Raw genomic sequence first — 6442 nt, forward strand, 5'->3', positions numbered from 1 at the left:
AAACTACTTGAATCAACTTGATTCATCATCATGAAGCTTGCTTCTACAATATAGTGATGATTATGATTAGCGAATGAAAAACTTTGAATGTAACTCGCGAAGGCAAATTGATAACTTGATCATGAGAATACAACGACAATCACGCAATACTTTGGAGTAGCTTCAGTAGGCTCCTACTCATCTACATTGATCAGCCCAAAAGAGATGGATTGAATCAAACAAAATATTAAGGAGGAGCTGACATAGAATATCAGGGACGAGCTGGAGCAGTCGATCACTGAAAAAGTGATGAGACAACTATTGTTGTCTTTTAGTCAAATGCAGTCCCAAGGAATCGTACCTCCTGTTGAGCCTAAGGTGGATCCTTCTGGTGCCCGTGTCAACACAAAGGGAAGCTGTGTTGATCCCTTGGGGCATGAACCAGGCACGGATGCATCAGACACGCGTGGGTTGTATGTTGATGACAATCCTCTCCGCTTAGTTTCCCTTGGAAGAGTTATGAGGGGTCGACAACCGTGCACCATGTCCCTTTGGACAATGATCTAGTGAAGGTAGGGGTTGAGAAAGTTTGAGATGTTGATGCTTGCGTCCTTGTACCCACTGAAGAGGTTTAGTTAGTGGGGTAGATCCTTAACACCTTCCTTGCTTGGTCGACACATCCTGCACACACTTTTTTAGAAAAAGATATTTCCTTTGTTGTAAGGATTTGTTGCAAATAAAATGTTGATTTTCATTTAATTATGTATATTGACTATGTGAGATAAACAAGTAGCAAAGGGATCGACTAATAGGCCGCAACCTGATGATGATTTCGTATGCCAGATGACATTGATGATCCCACAACTTTTCCTCAAGCTTATGCAGGTGTCGTGGGATGCAACTATGTTTGGGGTGTATAGTGATAATGTTCCTTTGTACATAAAGCATGAAAATCTTGGGGACATAAAACACAATAGTCAATGTCTGAACATCGTTGTTATACAATTGTGGATTATGTAAGTAAATTTAAATTATAGTCGATTTCCGAATTGATTGTTTTAAATTGATGTATAATTTACTTTTTTTTAGCAACAACAGGCATATGAATGAGTTAAGTCTACAATCGAGGAATGCCTCTGTGTATGAATTCCTTGAGCCATAGTTCATATAGAGATCTGGGCAATCGCAGTTTGAATCTGAGGATTATATTAAGAAATGAATGCAAAATTCATATAAAGATGTCTACCTAGGAGCCTACTTGAATATGTAAGTAAAATTGAACAAATCAATTCAAATAATGTATGAATTATAATAACTTAATGTTCTTCAATGCATTGGACATTGGCAACTAGTGGTTATATGTCCTAAGACAATGTTGTCGCCTGATTTCGTTCCTTGCGGAATATGCCTGACAACTACTTGAAAGGAATGGTTAACAAGTTAGTTCTAATTTGTAACACATTTACTTTATCATTAGTATTTGACATCAATATTTTAATTGAACAATATACATGCATGTTTCTCTTAGTCAGTGCTTTGAAGGGATTCAATGATAATCATGAAAGTAAATCTAACGCAACTACTAAATGAATTTCAGTTAAAGTAAGTCATTTAAACAATGTTTGATCTCTTCAAAATGACATTTTATTACTTTGTACACTAATTTTGGGATAACTTTGAAGATCTTATTGAATTTAGTGTAATAAGCAAAGAGGAAGCACTAAGTGCGGCTATTACATGATGCATTGGATGTCAACCATAGTCCTAGGAGGTTTTAAGGATAATTGGAAAATGGTAATTATTTACTTCAAAACTAATTTCATTTGTTATAATTGTTATTATTTACACTGATTAAGTTATGTTTTATTATATCATATAGTATTTTACTGATCCAAGACCATTGGAACCAAAGAGAATAAAGACAATTCGCATTCAGTGGGCAAGATGTTTACTAAGAGTTAAAAATGAATCACTAAGTAGTGTTTAAGAAATTTTGCAAATGTTAGACTTATGTAAATCTTTGGTTATAAATGATATTTATGTATTAACATTATTGTATTTATTAGTATTTATTCAATAATTATTTGAATATAATATAAACTACCTAACTTGATTTGGTTTTGGCCTAGATTGGTTCTGTTTTTCATTTGAAGGTTGGGGTTCATTTGATAAATAAACAAAATATATAAAAAATTGCAAAAACAACATCGGTTCTCCCCAAAATCGATGTCGTTTATGCTTTTTTTTTTGCTATTTGCTACTACTATAACACATCGATTTTGGAGAGAACTGATGTTGTATGGTGGATTTCAATATCAATTTTTATAACTGATATTAAAAATGACCTACTTTTAACGAAATTCGTTTCAACATTGGTTCAAAATCGATCATGAATGTCCAAAATAATCGATGTTAAAATCATTTTTTCTAGTTGTGACGTGATGCAATCCTTAGTCCCCAAGCTACCATAATCACTCGTGCTAGATGTGTTCGAGGATCTCAGGATGCAAGGAAAGCCTCAGTTGCTTGTTGTCTTTGTTGTGACTGCTGCTGCTGTATTGGAGGAGGAACATATGGCTTGCTTGGACCAGCAACATTCTGAAAAGGAGGGACAGACTATTTTTGTTGTGGAGGACTTGTCCATCTCAGATTCGGATGATTCCTCCAACCTGGATTGTATGTATTGCTTGAAAGGTCATAATTATTCTGCTGTTGTTGGTTTTGCTGCTGAGGATGTCTATTATAAATGTTTGCAGCATAAGCTTCAGGTTGCTCAATGATTCCAGATTGCTGCAAAGAAGGACAAAGATCTGTATGGTGATCTGCAGAAGAACATAGACCACAGACTCTTGCAACAGGTGTAGATTTCTGATTCATGGCAAGCTGGGTTACTAGGTTGACCAAGGCATCAAGTTTTCCTTCAAGCTTTTTATTTTCAGTAGATGAAGATGAATCTGTGGCCACCTTATGGACTCCTCTAAGAATAATAGCATCATTTCTTGCACTGAATTGTTGGGAGTTGGAAGCCATCTTCTCAATCAAATTCCTAGCTTCAGCAGGGGTCATATCACCAAGAGCTCCACCACTGGCAACATCAATCATACTCCTATCCATGTTGCTAAGTCCCTCATAGAAACATTGAAGAAGGAGTTGCTTAGAAATCTGGTGGTGAGGACAGCTTGCACACAATTTCTTGAATCTTTCCCAATACTCATACAAGCTTTCTCCACTAAGTTGCCTGATGCCTGAAATGTCTTTTCTGATGGTAGTGGTCCTAGATGCAGGGAAAAATTTCTCCAAGAACACCCTCTTAAGGTCATCCCAGCTGAAAATGGACCTGTGAGCAAGGTAGTATAGCCAATCTTTTGCCACTCCCTCCAGAGAATGAGGAAAAGCCTTTAGAAAGATATGATCTTCTTGGACGTCAGGGGGCTTCATGGTGGAACAAACAATATGGAACTCCTTAAGATGCTTGTGAGGATCTTCACCTGCAAGACCATGAAACTTGAGCAGCAAATGTATTAGTCTAGTCTTGAGAACATATGGAACACCCTCATCAGGATATTGAATGCACAAGCTTTCATAAGTGAAATCAGGTGCAACCATCTCCCTAAGAGTCCTCTCATAAGGTGGAGGTTGAGCCATGTTGTCAGTATAAGAATTAGTAGTCGAATGCTCAAAATCAGAATATTCAGAATCACCTTCAACAAAATGCTTAGAATGCTCAAAATGCACAGAATGACCAGGATGCACACTATGCCTAACTAATCTATGAAAGGTTCTATCTATTTCAGGATCAAAGGGTTGTAAATCACCTAGATTTCCCCTAGTCATGCACTATATGCAGCAAATAATGTGTTTCCCAACAAGCACCTAACAAGGGAGTAAAACTATAGCTATACACAAATAATATCAAAATGAGCTGAAATTTTGTGAGGAACCCCCTAAAATCATGAAAAGATAGCTCAAAAAATTTCAAACAAAAAATTCAAAGTCTAACTATGAAAACTACCTAAGAAAAGTTTAGAAAAATAGGACAATAATACTTGAAAAAAAAAAAAAAAAACTTAGTAAACGGCTGATTTTTGGAGTTTGGGAGACCCCAACCATAAAAGTATGGGAAATTTTTTTCTACCCCAAATGCATATATAATAATAGTCATTCTGACACCCGGAGCAAAAGTTATGGCCGTTTTAAGTTTTACGAAAGACAAGTTCCCAAAATTTTTGTCTCTCTCAAATACTGTCACACCCAGTGCTCCTGGTATTTTTCACACAAAATATGGATCAAAAGAAGCTACCACACAAAAAATCAGCCAAAAATAACAACTCTAACTATCAAAACAAAAATTGATAATTAAATTGCAAAATCAATCGCTAATCACTGTTCACAGCAAAACACAAGGCTGGATCAGTCACTGAATCAGTCGCTAAAAGCAGTCGCTAAAAAGGAGATGCAACGGAAATGCAAAACAGAACGCTACACAAAATAAGATAACTAAACACTGCTCCCCGGCAACGGCGCCAAATTTGATTGAGGCTGTACCCGAATCAAATAAACATTAAAAATGCAGTATCTAGGAAGTGATCCTAGGTCGTCTCCCAACAAGCAATGGTCAACCAAACGTTCATAACAGATAGTAATAAAATAGTAACGAATTGGGGAGATTTGTTTGTTTTTGTAAATTAAACAGCAAGCAAATTTGAATTAAAGAAATAACAGAAATAAAACATGTTGTTTCCCCTTTAATTCACAAGCAAGTCTCTTATCCTAGGTTATGAGAATTTATCCCTAATCAGTTCAACCACTTAATCCAACCCTAAATTAAATTACTAAGCAAAAATTAACATAAGGTTGTCATTATGTGATTAAGCAACACATACACCAATTAATCATGAACGAAAATGATCATTAAGCATGAATGTAAATTAAGCACAAAGACGATTAATCAAGCATTAAGCATGCATGGATTAATAGCAACAAATAGAGAGCAATTAGTGAAGAGGAAAAACTGATCAAAATTCAATAGTAATAACAAAACCTCAAAGAGAGTTGTGCTTGATCCTCAAGAGAAAACAACACTGGAGACTTAACCTTCCATTAATCAGCAAAAAATGAAATTGCAGATTGAAGCAAAAAACAAATTTGCATATTGAAGCAGAAAATGAATTTTTTTGCTACGTGAACAGTGCGCATGAACAGTAAAAATTGGAATTGCAAAACGCTAAAATTATTCTCCTCTCAAAACTCTCAATACTAAAACCTTGGTGCTGTTATATAGGTTCTCGGCCCCAAAGCTTAAAATCTGTTTTAAGTCCAAGCCCATTAATAAAATAAAATCTGGACAAGATAAGATAAGATTTGATAAAATAAAATGTAGATGAAATAAAATCTAGATAAGATAAGATAAAATAAAATCTAGATGAAATAATATCTAGATAAGATAAGATAAGATAAAATCTAGATGAAATAATATCTAGATGAGATAAAATCTGGATAAGATAAGATTTGGTAGAATAAAATTGTCTACTCTTTTCAAGTCCAAGCCCAATTCCGAATGCAAGCCCAATTGCTTATAATTATCCTGAAATTAAATTAAAAACACAAAATTAATCCAGTAGGCCCAAATGATAAAACTGCATAATTAATTTGATAATTAAGGCTAATCAGTAATTAAAATGGTGACAAAAAGGGTTAAGAAATAGGAGAAAATGATGACACATCAAAAAAAATGAGGTCTAATGGTGTTAGGGGATTAAACCCATAGACAACCTCAAAAGGGGACTGTTTGGTGGTTCTATGAATCCCCCTGTTGTAGGCATATTCTACATGAGGAAGATACTCATCCCAAGACTTATGGTTGCCTTTCAGAAAAGCCCTTAAAAGGGTGGATAAAGACTTATTCACTACCTCTATTTGCCCATCAGTTTGTGGATGACAAGTGGTAGAGAAAAGAAGTTTAGTTCCTAGCTTAGCCCATAAGGTTTTCTAGAAGTGGCTAAGGAACTTAGCATCTCTATCTGACACAATGGTCTTAGGCAAACCATGGAGTCTCACAACTTCCCTGAAAAAGAGTTTTGAGATGTGGGAAGCAACCTTGTTATAAACCTATCCACCACCACAAAGATAGAGTCTACACCTCTTTGGGTTCTAGGAAGCCCAAGGACAAAGTCCATACTAATGTCTACCCAAGGTGTAGAGGGGATGGGTAAGGATGTGTATAGCCCATGAGGCATCACCCTAGACTTGGCTTGTAAACAAGCCACACACCTAGTGCAATGCTTATGGACATCTTTCTTCATATGGGGCCAATAAAACTTTTCTTTGAGTAAGACAAGGGTCTTGTCTATCCCAAAGTGGCCCATAAGCCGACCCTCATGACTCTCTTTCACAAGTAATTTCCTAATGGATCCTTGGGGTACGCAAAGCTTTCCCTCTTTGAACAAATACCCCTCAGCCAAAT

The 6442-nt window shown here is 35.9% G+C and overlaps 1 non-coding gene across 1 annotated transcript; it reads left to right on the top strand.

The window, feature by feature from the left end:
- Positions 1–3139: 3139 nt before the first annotated feature.
- Positions 3140–3246, top strand: LOC114368874. Its single transcript, XR_003657439.1, has one exon. It is a non-coding gene; the product is annotated as a small nucleolar RNA R71 (small nucleolar RNA).
- The last annotated feature ends 3196 nt before the right edge of the window (positions 3247–6442 follow it).

Source organism: Glycine soja, chromosome 1 (assembly GCF_004193775.1).
Source record: "Glycine soja cultivar W05 chromosome 1, ASM419377v2, whole genome shotgun sequence".
Taxonomy (NCBI): domain Eukaryota; kingdom Viridiplantae; phylum Streptophyta; class Magnoliopsida; order Fabales; family Fabaceae; genus Glycine; species Glycine soja.